The sequence below is a fragment of the Bicyclus anynana genome, chromosome 1, assembly GCF_947172395.1.
Source record: "Bicyclus anynana chromosome 1, ilBicAnyn1.1, whole genome shotgun sequence".
NCBI classification, from domain to species: Eukaryota; Metazoa; Arthropoda; class Insecta; order Lepidoptera; family Nymphalidae; genus Bicyclus; species Bicyclus anynana.
The window spans coordinates 12701925-12718311 of NC_069083.1; the positions used below are offsets into that span (position 1 = coordinate 12701925).

Consider the following 16387-nt stretch of genomic DNA (forward strand, 5'->3'; position numbering starts at 1 on the left):
GGGAATATGGAAAATAGGGATTGATTGACGATAATGTAGAATTATCTATTAATCTGTGTGTAGAATGTAGATTGTATTTAGATACCACAGAATCAGACTTGTCTATTTTTTTAATAGTGTACAATACGTATCTAGTAATCTGTGGTAATATCCATGCCATGGGAACTTAGAAGAACGTGAAATCTTTATGAAGCAGCGCCATCTACATTCTAGATTTAAGATTCCAGGATAGTAAATACAATTACATAGATGTGTACGTACTAGAATGTTTTTAGAGGTTAAACCCGTGTAAGTACCGAAAAAAAAACCGAAAAAAAAGAATTATTTATACTTTTAATTTTGACGCGTAATAGAAAGAATGTGTTTGTATTTCTAATGCAAAGGGATTATTAAAGAAAAACAGTAAGTGTACATTAAATTCAACGGTTTTCCACATAGTCATTTGGCCTAGTGGTGCATAACAAAGGTACAATATGATAAACCTGAGTTCGAGCCCGGGGTTAACAAAAGAAAACTTTTTGTCTTTTTTTTTTGTTTTTCTCAATTGGTTTCTTCAACTATTACAAAATCAAATATGTCTCTCCTTTACAAAAAATATGCATTATGATTTTTATACTTTTTACTATACTAAAATACCGTATCTAGTCACTAGATGGCGCTATCACATTCGTTCCGAAAAAAGTTCGAGTAGCCTATCTATTTCCAATAATACACTGTAATCTTTGGTAATATCTATTAATCTGTGCTGTGGTATACATTTATTTGACAAGTAACCTATTGAATCTTTAATAAAAGACTGATTTTATATAATTTTTTACTAAAATATTTTAAAATTAGGTGAATAAACAATTTAATTGCTGTTGCCGATATATTAATCAACTTAACGGTAAGTGTATTCCAGTTTTCCCTATGTGTTTATGTGTACCATCTTTATCATTAGCATAAACAAAGTAAATTGTTATTGGCTACTTTGTAGCTTTAATTAGTTTTAAATTATTAATCTAAATAATAAAATACGAAACGAACATGATTTGAGAACGTATTTTTAGGTGGAACTTAAGTAATAGTTTTCTGTATTACTTACTTATTGCCTCTACTCAACTTGTTCATCTAACGGTAATTATATTACATTAAGTACTCATTTGCAAGCTCTGTAGAAAAGATATACTCATTAATTTTGGATGTTTTAAAAAGTATAATTATCTATTCTAAATTCTGTGCATAGTGACAAGACATCACCACCACATCTTTTGATTTCATAGAGATATTAATATCCTGGCAATCCATGACCGTGTGGCACCAAGAAAAGCACCAACTAGAGCCAGGAACTTGTTACTCCAGCATAAGTGAAGGCACTCCTTCATTACAATATGTTGACGACTCCCCTTCTCTTTTACTTTGTTCTCTCTGCTACATACACCATATATACGTTTTTTTTTGACGGCCTCCGTGGCGCAGTGGTATGCGCAGTGGATTTACAAAACGGAGGTCCTGGGTTCGATCCCCAGCTGGGCAGATTAAGATTTTCTTAATTGGTCCAGGCCTGGCTGGTGGGAGGCTTCGGCCGTGGCTGGTTACCACCCTACCGGCAAAGACGTACCGCCAAGCGATTTAGCGTTTCGGTACGATGTCGTGTAGAAACCGAAAGGAGTGTGGATTTCATCCTCCTAACAAGTTAACCCGCTTCCATCTTAGACTGCATCATCGCTTACTATCAGTTGAGATTGTAGTCATGGGCTAACCTCTAAAGAAAAATAGAATTATATTAGTATTTATACTAAATCCAAATTTGTTATGCAAAGTTTATCAATAAAGAAATAAAAAATGAAGGTATAACTCCCTAAAGTGTTTTTCAGATAGCACGGGTATGGTGACAGTTGCCTTATGACGTTTATAATACATACTATTATTGTGAATCACAGCAAATATTCAAAAGTGAAATGAATGTCACCTTACCCATGCTGTCTGAAAAACACTATAGTTATTTTACACCTTATAATTTTAATTAACTTGTTGCTAAATTAATGACAATAAATTTGAGTAATGACCTTAAAAAGAATTAGTTATTTATAGTAAATATCTTTTGAATAACATTTTATTGAAAAATAGTACAAAATATTAATAAAATTAGCTATGAAGTGACTCACTGTCAGTTGATAAACATTGTACATCAAATTTGGCTTTCGGGATGTTTGTCTCAGAAGGCACAATAAGGTCTACAAGTAAATACTATTTAGTGTTTTTCTCTCATCTATTTATTTGTCTTTTCTTTTCAACCCTCCTGCTGCGGGATATTTGAGTGCCTAAGTAACCGGTGGTCCAGAGTGACACTTCACAATACGTGCCTACTGTATCCGATCCTTGATCCAGCAGTTAAGCCAAAGCGTGTTGGTCGAAGCTTATGGATAGTTGTTTCAGTGAATGGTCCTATAGTAAAATAAGACCATTGACTGAAACAACTATCAGAACAACAATAATTGACTCAACATTCCACATGACAGTCATCTTGTGAGCAAGGTCCAAGTATTTTGATACTTTTTTAATCAGATTATCAGTGGAACAGTAATATCCACAATTGTTGCACAAGTACTGACCGATCGACTATCACTATATCAGGTCTATTGGCAACAATATACCTGTCACTCACTGTCAGTAATCTTCATTAGCAAGGTTAGAACACCTGGACATAGCATGTCTGAGGGACTCCCCAGGATGATGACACGCTGAACAGACAAACGCTGTCTACAATGCCATCTTTCATAATATTTCTGGTAGTTTCTTGTCTTTATAACTCAATTGCAGAGACAAACCGTCCTGAAAGAGGTCACAAATTGCAACTGAGATACAGATGTTATTTGATATAAATCAAAAATTATCCATGAAACTCCTTGCTCTTTCATATTGCCACACTGTCTGAGTCACCATTAATATAGTCAAGTCAGCTTCATCATTGTGATATTTGTTACTCGGTCAAACTGCAATCACTGAACCGACTTGGTTAAAATTTGGAAAGGAGATAACTATAATATGACTTATTAGTCTAGTTATATCTCTTCATCTCCACTCTCTTGAACTCTATTTATATATTATATGATATATATCTTAGAAAAATCTTAGTTTCTGTGTTAATACAAGTAGAATGAAATCCAAAATTAACTAAATTAAAGGCTGTGTGTGTGTCACCTCTGGCATCAACTGATAACTATTTATTCACAGTATTCAAAGATTGTGTTTCACAAGTTTTTATTCAAATCTCCATACTGTCCCAATTTGGATTGATGCTTATAGTTTACTTAATACTTTGATTCAGACACAATTGATGCATGTCTGTGTAAAGTTTTGGCCAATAGTGCTGATAGCAGTGGTTAACCAATTGACCATATACGGCGTGGCTGTTAAAATAGGCTTGTAATAATGATGAGCTGCATATGCTCATTATTATGAGCCTATTTCAATACCCTCTCTTTGGACTCATAAAAAAATTAAAATCATCAATAAAAGCTCACGCTGGAACACCAGTCTCCTTTCAGAATGAGAGGGGTTAGACTAATAGTCCACAACACTGGCCTAATGCGGATTGGCAGACCTCAGTTGTATAGAGAGTTGAGAAAAATCTTAAGTACACGGGTTTTCTTACAATTTTTTTCCTAAGACTTATGATATTTAATTTCTTAAAATGCACATAAGTTGGAGGTTCATGCCCCGGATCGGATTCGTACCTACACACTGCGAATCGGCAGAGGTCATCTTCTAGGCTATCACGGTTCTCTCGCGTAATTATGCATATAAAATTCTCAAATATCCGACTTCATGACACACATAGAAGTCTTGAGAACCTACTTGATTAGAAATTATATAATATGCACGCATTAACAGCGGCCAATGCGTTAAAACGTGCGATTTGTTTATCTTATGGTCAGTTACTGGAAAATAGACTTTACTAATAATTTGTGTAGGAAAATAATGTCTCCCGCTAGATAACGCAGGCGCGTCGCTTGCATTGAGAGTCGTTACTTGCAGGCCTCGCGCCGAAACCACTTTTGTCATCCATCAGAAACAGTTGACTGTTTCTAATACAACACTAATCTCATAAAGTAAACAAAATAGTCATGCTCGTTAAATTCTAGTATCGTTGAAAATTAAAATTGTAATGAATTACAACCGAAATGTATGTTTATAAAAGGGAACAGGTACTAATCACGAAATATCGAGAACCGTTTGACGTAAAAAAATGAAATTTGGCAGGGAGGTAGTTTATGTTTAGTAGTAGTCCGCTAAGAACGGATTTTAAAGATGTCTCAGGGCGGACGAAATCGCGACCGTCCCCTACCTATGTTATTTGGAGGTGTGAATTTAGGAAGATATTACCAATGAAATATGTAACGCATGTGGTATGGCACAATGCTTTGCGGCTTCCCTAAAAGCTGAGAGAACGGGCGCGGGTGGCAGGATGCGCTAGGCGGGCGGCGCATCCGCCCTGCGCCAGTCGCCCGCCGCCGCGCGCCCGGCCGGCCGCCGACCTCAACGTCGCTCGCAGCCCACAACACTTTGTTATGCGGTACACGCAATTATCGCACGGAAATGCTATATTAACGTTGCAGAACTCGTTATATGTTATCAACAATTGAAACCATAAATAGTTTTCATATTTGATGTTATAATTCACGAGAGTTTAACGCATGTTTATAGCTAAAGTAATTATATTTTACACCTTTGTTATTTGAAATTATGTTCAAAAGTTGTTGTGCACGGCCGAGTAAAAAAATTCACAAAAGCAAATCCAAATCTGAAATCATGGAATCTCCAACGGAGAACGAGCAAGTTAAAGAAAATCTGGAAAACCATAGCATTAAAGAACCAGAATCAGAAAAAAAGTTTGTTACAGAAAGCACGACTGATTTATCCAAAGAATGTGTGAACCTGAATGATGTTGATATTAAAGTTGACAGTCCCATCCTTTCTGATAACATCGTGGAGAAGAAAGTTGATGAGCTTGTTGAGAATAAAATTTGTAACGATGAGAAAGGCGATGAAGACACGGACGATGTTTTCATAAAGCCAGATTTTGCAAAGAAGAGATATTCAGTCGACTACAAGAAAATTCGCTCAGATTTCAAGCGATTTTCCGTCGATTGCAGCAGGAACGTCGCTACATTAGAAGAACTGGCTAATTTGGAGCATGAATTAGCTCGGAAAAATCTAGATGTACGTTTGGGCAGACGTAAATCTTCTGGAATATTGAAATCCACGTCAGACAGTGGGGACTTGGTCGAAAAATTGCCAAAAATGAGACACGAGTCATGTTCAGATGATGACGATGTATTTGAGAAAGATGCATCGGTAAATGAAAGCGAAGGTCCAAGGGAACCTCCTGCCACACCAGTAGGTCGCGACGAGTTGGCTTTACGGAGACATAGATTCTTTTCCGACTTAGTGTGTGCCGCCAGAGCTGCAGTCGAACATCGCGTACGATTTGATCCCCTGGGACCTGTTGTTGCAGATTCAGGTATGAATTACTATCCTGAATTATCGAAATGTTAGAGTCATTAAAATATTTGTTGTGTTACAAATATTTTATATGAACTCATTACCATTCGGAAGTTTGATAAGAACTAAGTTCAATGATCTCCCCTGCATAACACAGCTTTGATAGTTTGGGGGCCGGCGAAAATCAATGCTCTTGGCTGATGCCCAAGCGAGACCTCCGGTATCTAGTATACACTCGGTAATCCAGCGTCCGCTCAAAAATAGGTTGAAATTCGAATTTTCCTTGCCGTAAACAACTCCATTATAATTATTATTTTGATACAATAATTGATTTTCCATATATCCATTCCATCTTTTTTTTAATTTTAGCAATATTTTCATTCAATTCCTCAAATTAGTGCATTTCCATCTAAATGGATGGAGGCATTTCCATCTAATTAGAGGGGAATGGCAATAATGGGAAATGGAATCGTGTTAGCCCCCTTTCGACGAGAGTTTTTTTAATGGACGTTAAAAAAACGTTCAAATATAGTATGAAATTAAATGAAGGTCTGTTTCCAACATCCAAATTTGAACATGCAACAGTACTCGAAAAAAAGCGTCGTGTTTTAAAAACGCTGTCGAGTGAACTATATATATACTTGGGAATGCATTTGTTGTATTTGAAACGCTTTTTAACTTCCGTTAAAAAAGCTCTCGTGCGAATGGAGGCTTAGGAGTGGGTACGACAATAGTCCACTGGAACCACGACCTCTCGGTGATGAGTCTGGCCGCTTTACCGTTGAGCTATTGAGGCTACAAAATCTTTAAAGTCTATTCAGTATTTTAAGTAGCATTCGAAGCACTAAGAAGTAACTAACTATATTTTCGAAGAAAAATTTTTTCATATTCATATTTTGTGTCTTAGACATATGAAATCATCAAACGCACACAAAATATATATCTCACCAGAGCAATGATCTTATCACTTACATAATGTATATATATCGCATGTATTATAATCTTAGAACACAAGATACCCGAGATAAGCTCATGTCATTGCTAAAAACAGCACACTGTTCAATTATGTTTCTAAATATATCTTAAACTAAAATATATTTCTTAGATACTTAAAGTTCCCGACTTTGAATGAAAAATGTAAAAGATTTGTAGTTTTTTTTCTAACTTTTATAGTTGTCGGTGTACACTAACACTAGTCTCAACTCTTAACTCAATTACAAAGAGTAACTGTATTTACTAAAGAAATAGCGTCTTTAACTACACACTAAAACTAGATAGTATTTCCGATAGGTATTTTTGGATAGGCGGTATATAACGGGATACTATCGAGTTATTAATGCCGGAGTTATTAAAATCAATTGCAGTTTCGATTATCCATTACGTCAATAATAAGGAATGATGATGAGACTGATGATTGTATAACTATCAGAACTCTGCAGTTGCACCCGCGTAATACCCATTCCTTAGAGAATACGGGGATAAAATATAGTCTATGTTACTGCCTGATAATGTAGCTCCCCATTGGTAAAAGATTTTTTAAAATCGGTCCAGTAGATTTTGAGTTTAAACGTTACATATAAAAATACAAACTTCTCTTTATAAGTGTAGATTAATGAAAAATGTAGATTATAATATTGTGTGTAGAAAATAATAAGGAGTTTCAGTCTATATTTAAATTACTACAAAGACATTAAAAAGTTAATAATCTAACGAATAAAATTTCTATTTAGTTTCTAATTTTACAGAATTGATCTTTACTTTGAGTCTAATAAACTTCATGTAAATATGCAAGATGTTATGGTATTGTGTAGTCACGAGCCGGTGCTGCACATACAGTGCAAACTAATTCATCTATAGCTCTATAGTTATTTGCACATCTGTTTATTTCATTAAAATGTTGTTGCCGTCGCTTGGAATTGTAAGTCGTGATAATCAATTGTCTTTGTAGTCCTTCCAAGTGAATCGTTACACCTGGAGATAGATATCAGACTAGCGTACGCGTGAGACTTCAGTAGTTTTTCTCCGAACTTTTTTGCTTTACTTCCTTGATTTAGATACTTTTATTCAAAGTCAACGATATTCAGTTTATGCTTTCCTATTAGATGTTAAACTTAAACCGTTGTTAGTTAAATAATCTGTACCACACTTAACTTATCTTGATATCCTTAATCGTGTTAATTGACAAACGCAGATGTGCGCACCTTATGTCGATTTGAACATTTTTTTGTTTGACTGTACTGGACCTCAAGCAATAGAACGGAACTGACTGATGTCGTGAAGTCAGGTTTTTGTGTATGCCAGTGCGGAAACTAGAAGCGTGTCACTTGGCCTACGTCACCGCAGTAAGTGAGTCATTGTCGATGTACCAAAACGGGCGAGGCGAGTGCAGAATCGTACCGTCGGCCTTTGCCCGTACAGTTTCTAGAGAGGCGGTGACGGCGAACGGTCCGTCGATCTGAATCACGGCAACATCCGTCCACAAATTCGCTGGAGTCACTAGTCAGTAATACTCAGTATCTGTATTGGACCGACTGCGTACGCGCACGACGGATGAGAGCTATATTATCAGTGCGTGAAAAGAATTTGTGTCTTTCTGTGTATTAGTTGTGTGTGATCTCCTACGGATCGTGTTCATTTTGGTAAGCAGATGTTATGATCTGTTTTAGCGCACATATTGAGCGCGTATTTCTCTCCTACTAAAACAAGCTATAAAACCGTGTGGATCCTGTAAACTACCTATAAATTGAAAGTTTTACGCGTTAGTGGGAACCATTATTAGCTTTATATTTTATTCAGCGATTATTATAAATGTTAGTTCGCAGTTTAAAGGCTTATTCGCAGATATTGTTTTCCTTAAATTCACAGCAGCCGGTCATATCGCACCCGACCTCGCTTGCTACTTATTCATCTCTGTCTTTCAACTAAGATTATTCTTGTGATGATAATGTATGACAGAATGTTTATTCTATGAATAAGCCATGGAATTCGCTGTCGTTCTGTTTCCCTTTATACCTACTATATTCAAACGAGATTAACATTTCTACCTACTCGTAATATTGATAAGCGTTAGTTTCAATATGTAATTGTGAATAATCTTTCTTTAGTTTGAATATTTTAGTACCTATATATGTATTTTATAGTTCTTTTATTCCAACGGTTACAGCAGACCGAACACAACTATATGTTCATAATTTCGTATGCTTGACCGGGTGACAATGTTACAATGGTTAAGCTACCTAGCTATCCAATGATGGGTAAATACATGCTTATTTATTGGAAGTAAGGCCGCTATATTGATCTGTAAGAGTTAGGCAATTTTTTCTCAGATCTTCCAGATCATTTGACACACTCTACCTTCTATTATCAAATTTAAATATATTGTCATTTTAATGATGCTTGAACATAATTTAGATTAAATTATCCTATATTTGTTTCGTTTTAGTAACTGTTTACTAATTGAGTATGATAGCACAAATGCCGGTTGCCGTGAGCTTATACAAAACGTGCACGAAACGCCTACGGTTTACGTTAAAATAGATTCTACAGTCTTTCAAGAGTTAGATACAGGGTTTTTTTACTAGGGTAGACACAATACGTACCTACAAATCTACCAAATAGAAATTTCCTTGTCCAATAATGAGTTCCTTATGACTCTTCTCTTCCTTCCTTCCTTCTCATGGTACGCAGTGTATTTTTGCATCTATGAAATTTACGCCACTGAGTTAGATCCCTATTATGATAAAATTAAGGTATATTAATTATACTGATTCTGTAATTATAAGTTAATTATAAATTAACTATGTTCCAGTAACTCCGCCACGGTTTGAAGAATTTTATATTTTGTTTATAGTTAACGGGCTAAGCTTAATTAACTTGAGTTGGTAGTTATTCAAACCTGTACCTACATCCACAATCTTTGAGAAATCCAATTGAAACAATGCATTTTTATTTAAATCATTAACTCTTAATCTTATAGGCATTAATATCTTCTTAGTGCTATTATCTCTACTTTGCTTATACTAATTACGTTAAAATCAATATAACTCGTAAGTACCTACTTTTGGTGTTAAGTTATAGGGCCTTCTGTACTAAGATGAATATACTAACACTCTCACCAACCCTTTCGTATCATAGTATGATATTTATATTTAAGACTATGAATGAAATTTATGCGTTGCGTCGGTAGCAATATTCTCTTTGACCTGGCTGGCAATTCTCCCACTTAATACATAGTATAATAAACTCGAAATAGTACAAAAATAACTCATCTTCTAAAAGGTTAACACCGGAATGTATTGTACACAGTTACAATAATTTATAAAACTAAGTATTGTAAATTGAAATTTTTATACAAGCAAGTTATAGAGAGCTTAAACACGGCTACTATGTATGCAGGGCTGTTTCCCATATGATTCAAAATCCCCATAAGATTGTTTTGAACATTTTGAAATGAATCTTAATTTATATTTTGAATGCATGTTAATACATTAATTCCTTTAATCAAAGCTTGTTTGGCAGATATTGCTATAAGATTATGACCGCCCTTGCACATACTTGTATGCCATGTTTTCTACTATTTTCTTCGTTATTGTTTTTCTTTTGTACAATAAAGTATAAATAAATAATTGAGTCTTTGCATGGTTGAGTAAGATTCAAGTGTGGTTGTAGATTGTAGTGTACAAGAGTAGCTATTGTTAACTATTTTGATAATAAAATAGTTCTCCTAAAATTATAATCATGATCATTATAAGCCTATTTTTACCGCTCATTACAGGGATAGCGAAATTAATTTTTTTAAATGTTAATAATGAAAATATACGTAATTTTTTGTTTGTTGTAAATGGTGGTGTCTTTATAAATTAAAATTAATTATGCTAATAATACCGGAATAGTATAACAGTTAAAACTCACGGTATTATTGTCGTGATGTCACGTGACTTAGCCGTTTTTCTATTTTAGTATTATGGCAAACACGATAGTTTAAATCCATACTTCTATAGGTTATAAAAGCAAAAGTAACTCTGTCTAAATGTCGGTTGCCTTTTCATGTCTAAATCCGCTCAATAATGAATTTGATGCTGGATAGATGATTTTTGGTACAGTGATAAATATGGGATCAGCAGAACATACGTAGATGTCTTTATAGCCCGGGAAAATCCATGGTTCCTGTGTGTTTTGTTAAAAACAAATTCACCCAGACGGAGTCGTAAGCGTTCGCTAATATTAACATGCATTAATAAATCTTTATCAGATATAAAATACGTTCTTATCCTTAGTAATTATTTGGGTTATAAAGTCAGTAACACCTGGGTTATAGTTAGTGAACCAAAATGAATAGTTAAACACATTCCCCCTTTTAATAGCCAAGCACGTAATACATATTTAAAAGCCGCTCTGTAAAACTTTTTGACCTTTTAATCCCATCATAATAATAATTTAAGCTGGGTTTTAATAGGTCGAGTGTTTGAGTAGGCAAATCTGAATGTGAATAAAAATAAAAGACCTGGCTTGACGTAGTTCATTGATTTTTTTACAAGTTTTATACTTTAATGTTTGCATTATAGGAGTTTTTAAAACTCGAGTGAATTGTTTTCAAGTGGATTATTAAAGATACACGAGAGTTTTGAAACAAAGTTGTGTTTTTCAATCTCTACTTCATCTTATTTCATGCAATAGTATTTTTTTAGCATAAGAGCACGTCACTATCTAATTAATAATTAGATTGTGCCATTGTGCGTGACAGCCGTGATAACGCTGTGGATATGACCTCTCCCTTCGATTCGGAGGGCGTAGGTTCAAATCCGGTCCGGGGCATGCATCTCCAACTTGCATAGGATGCATTTGCGTGTGCATTTTAAGAAATTAAATACCACGGGTCTCAAACGGTGAAGGAAAACATCGTGAGCGAACCTGCATACCTGAGAATTTTCTTAATTCTCTACGTGTGTGAAGTCTGCCAATCTGCATTGGGCCAGCATGGTGGCCTAACTCCTCTCATCTGTAATATAAAAAAGATCAATTTTATTTGTGAATAATGCTGTTTTGATTCTTTTATTTCATTAGGTATAAGTATAATATACGAACCTAATTAATATTATATGTCCTTAGTTTTTATAAATATTCTTGGTATATACAGAACAGTATATAAAATTCTCTTTTAAATGATTTATTAAGAACATTAACACTCCCCCGAGGCGCGTAATTAGCTAGCAGCTCCACTTAGCTCTGGCTAGGTATAACCGTTACGTACAACGGAGCGGCCAAGGTCACGGTTACGAGCTCCAAATGAAAATGCCAAAGGATAAAGTAGCAATGAAAATTTTTGGTTGGCTAATTAAAGTTATATTGGTTAATTGGACTAATCCTATAGCTTGTGAACATTTTAAATGTTATTGCACATGGTCTAACTGCTTTTAATTCTCATATTATATTCGTCGCTTCATTCTTCAGATACAAATAACTAGTCCTTTTATCCTACTGGCATAATTGTTTTGTAGTTTTCTTTTTAAATTAAATTAGTGCTTCTACAGTAACATATTTTCATTGCCACGCACAACATAGATACAAAAATGCTTTGCCTATCCTGAGAATTCAAAACGAATATGCATTTGAGAAGAAATTTACCATTTTGTACATTTTTTACGTATAATGTACTCGTATTTCTTCAAATTTATTACTAGACAGACTATTTATGTTTCAATTTGCAATCAAGAACGAGATTTTCGGGTACTTTTGATATATCAGGACCTTCACGTCAGGACCTTCGACGTTTGACAATTCACGGTAAGCGTCCATAGATCTGCATCGTACGCATCGTACGATATATATCTGAGAACGCCGCTTGATGCTTTGCTTGGGTAAACAAACGTGACAGTCCAACAAAAAAATATACTTTAATTGTATTTTATGTTGCAATTTGAAATCAAGTAAGAGATGATCAGATCTATGATTTTTCAAAAATTACAATGGTTGAAAATGGCCGCTCTTAATATAGGCGTGCATGCCAAGTCGAGTGTGACAGTCAAACAAAATCTAAGTTTATTGTATTACAGTTTGTATTCCTATTGTGGCTGTCTGCTACCACATGGCGCACAACCATGCACAGATGTTCATGTGTAACCCATTGTTATGTAGTCAGTTAACGAATGTTCACAAGCGTGTACATAGTACCTATCACACTATAAGGCCGACCGCAGACACTCGGTTTTCCTATTGCATGCATGCATGTATGCATGGAATCAATATAAAATACATTAGACGCACACATACTTTTTTTCTGAACGGAACAAAACACCCGTGTACGTAAGGAATGCGAGCCGTTACGACAATATACATTCCGAATGAAAAAAAACGTAAAGTCTGCGGTAGTCTCACGGAATTACAAATCGAAATTACGCATTAGGAAAACGAATACGGAAAACCAGAGTATGTGGCCGGCCTAATACTGTAGAGTAGTGGATGTCTCACAGACGAAGTCACTCTTCCTCGTGAAATTCAGTTTCAGTCAGTCACAATTCCCGTCAGAGCCAGCTTTTCCTGGATAATATAACCTATTATCCAGGAAAAGCTGGCTCTGACGGGAATTCAAAATCTTTCTTGAATTTTGTGACTGTCCGGGCTAATCTCTAGAATGGCTGAACCAATTTCAACGCGACTTTCATTGAAAGATGGAGGAGAATAAGAATTGAAATTGGTTCAGCCATTCCAGAGATTAGTCCGGACAGTCACAAAATTCAAGAAAGATTTTGAAAACACACACTTGAGACACTACAGTTATTTTAAAATCATAAACAGACACTTAAATTCTAATTAATACTTATTGACTACATAAATCAAAACGGTTAGGAAAAAAATGTGACTTTCTTAACTTGAATCGAGTTGGAAACCGAATTTTAAAGCAAAGCATAAAAACTGTGCCCGAAAGGTAGTTAAAGCCAAAGAGTCAAAAAAGAAAGAGTACAAACACGAAAGTAGAAAATATAATTTCAAAACTCGGCTTTAAAATCTGAACATTATGAACAGCGTTTATTTTACAATCGGATGGGTAAATGGAACTACGGAATTAACGATGACTTTTAAAAAAAGATTATTTATGGTTTTTTAGAGCAAGCTTATTCATATTTTATGTTGATATTAAATACTAGCAGACGCCCGGCGGTTTCACCTGCGTAGTTCCTGTTCCCGTAGGAATACGGAAATAACAAATAGCCTATGGGAATACGGGGATAAAAAATAGCCTATGACACTCACAAATATCGTGGCTTTTTACTGTCAAAAATTAAAAAAAAAAGTATTTTACAGTTGGATCCAGAGATAACTCCTACAATACAAACTTTACCTATTTATAATATTAGTATAGACAGGTATTAGGTTACCACAATTCATATATTTCTATAAAAATAGACACTGTTAAAAGAAAGAAAATTCTCATCTTTCTTTTGCTTCTGGGTTAACGAGGAGACTTTAATTAAGCGCTGACTGAAATCTGAGATTCTTATAAAGGTTTTCTTTTTGTAGCTAACTTTCCTAATTAATCTTTTTTGCTCAATGTAAATTGGCACATAGAACATGAATTATGGTTATGTATTCTGAAAATCAGATTAGTTGTTAATATAATGATAGCAACCCACGATCCGATAAGCCCACATGCCTGTACGGCTTGAGATCCGATAAAACTGATCGTGTGATGGTCACGATTTGCATGATGTCATGCACATCGCGATCAATCCACGATCACGATATGTGAGCTTATTGAACAGTGGGTGGCTAGGATAATAAGAACCTTTAATATTTCAGGTTACGATTCCTGATCGTATCGAAAACCGATAGCGTTTCGACACGAAGTTGTTTAACCTATTAGGGATAAAGATGATAAGTATGCACCCTTTCCGAGTTAACGCTCTACCGGGCCCGCCACACATTGCACGATTGGCGTGGGAAATAGCGAGGGAAGAAGGTAGAGAATAGTAGTACATCTATAAAACTGATCGTGTATTGGTCGCGATCTGCATGCCTGTAGCGCTGCAGGCACATGAACTTATTGGATAGTGAGTGGCTAGCATAAGAGGAACATGGTTTTTCATATTTTATAAAATCACGAAAGTGTGGCACTCTTTCTATTAGGATTTACTCACAATTATCACGTTACCGTCACAAATACTCGGTTCAAATTCTTTATTGAGGTCCGTTTGTGGTTTGTAATTGGCTACGTTGTATCCATTGTATTATTTGCGTAAGCTTAGACAAGTTGTGTTATTCCAATACCACAAACTGTAATTGGAGATGCTATTTGTACTACTTGTATAGAAATGGAAAAATCTTTTGCACAATGAAAACTGAACTGTTTGACTCTTTCTATGTTAGCTCATTTTGTTTTTGTTGTTGAACCATTCGTTCTCTTAACGTGAGTTTTCTCTTTTTTATTACTATTTTAGAATTAAAACTAACGTGAGTGTTATTCATATTAATTGATTATGAAACACGACTAAAACTCACGTGAAATAAGGTCGGAGTATACCCGACTAGTTTCGAACCCATACGGGACTCGTAGTCATGAGCTGGTTCTTGCAACGCGGCACGATCCAAACATAACTTCTGTCTTTTTATAACTCTTGTCTTCTCATAATGTTTCTGATTAAGCTCATTTATTCTGTTATACTTTGCTATTAAAAACTAGTTTTCATACTTGCCTATTCAGAATATTTTAATTATAAATGTATATAACTTTTCTAATTAAAGGACAACGCCAGACAATGTATGGAAGTTTAACCCACTAACAAGAAAAAAGCAACAATTATATAAAATAAATAATTTTGATTTTTATTAATCAAGTAGGTACATAAATAGGCTAAACTTATTATAAAAATAAAATATAAGGAAATATCAATACAACTACAACTACAACTACAAAATTAAAATAAATTAAAATTAAAACTAATACCTAAAAATATTTATCAAAATTTGCCGCCCTTGGTAGGGTGCCCATCACGCAGGCAGCATATATTATAATTATATATCATTATATATCATTTTATTGGATTTTTTGTACCGTTAAACAAATATTAATTTTTAACCTCTTAAAACGAGTACATCGAATTGAAGTATTTTAATCCGTGAATATAATAAGAATTATCGAAAAAGTTTGTACGAAATGGAAAGCATGGAAAATATACCTATGTATATTTTGAACGATCATAGCAAAGTAGCCATGAAAGCTTTGTAGGTACTCATAAAATTACATTTTATCGTATGTTACGCCTTTTCTAATACACTTACCTACTTTTCTCCAGTTCGTAAAGAGCAATAAAGCCTTTTATGATGCTTTCAAAGTTTCCTCATAATAATATGAGAAAAAATCTTGATGCATTAACAAATTATTATTTATTTTTAGTTTGCGCTGGATATTAATTATTTAGTAGAGAATATCTTACACGTAAGAGCCAACATTTCTTTGATGTTAGAAACAACTAAGTTTCTGTTATGTAGTACGGTATCAAAACTTGGCTCATTGTTTGCTTTCCCAGGAAGTTTGCTAATTCTTCAAATTTGACACTCGATATTGAATATCTGTTTATAAGAGTTACTTGAGGAGTACCGCAACTTGGTCAGCGTGTTCATTCATTTTAGGGGCTCATTTTAGAAAAATCCTTCCAAAGTTTAAATAAAACCAGGTAGTACGTTTAGTTTAGACCGTGCGTCGGTATGTCAGTATATCTAAGGGCGAAAACACAGCAAAAACGATGCCGCAACTCAATGCGATGCGTTGACGCAACGCAAATATTTCATCGCTTACGGCATCGTACGAGAAAATTATGGCATTAGTTTCGATTCTAGTGAGCCATAGATGGCATTACACGTATTCTACTTCTCCTTGCGTTAAGACGCATCAAGTAAAAACAGA

General features: G+C 34.8%; 1 protein-coding gene across 2 annotated transcripts in view; it reads left to right on the forward strand.

Annotated features, from left to right (window-relative positions):
- The first annotated feature begins 730 nt into the window (after positions 1-730).
- Positions 731-16387, forward strand: part of LOC112043039 (adenylyl cyclase-associated protein 2) — a 51700-nt gene continuing 36043 nt past the window's right edge. The window contains exon 1 of one of the 2 annotated variants that reach the window (XM_052883302.1): positions 731-886. The gene's annotated coding sequence lies outside the window, so the exon portion shown is untranslated. Of the gene's footprint in view, positions 887-7913; positions 8127-16387 lie in introns of those variants that run through there. The other variant, XM_052883334.1, reaches the window with a different exon arrangement.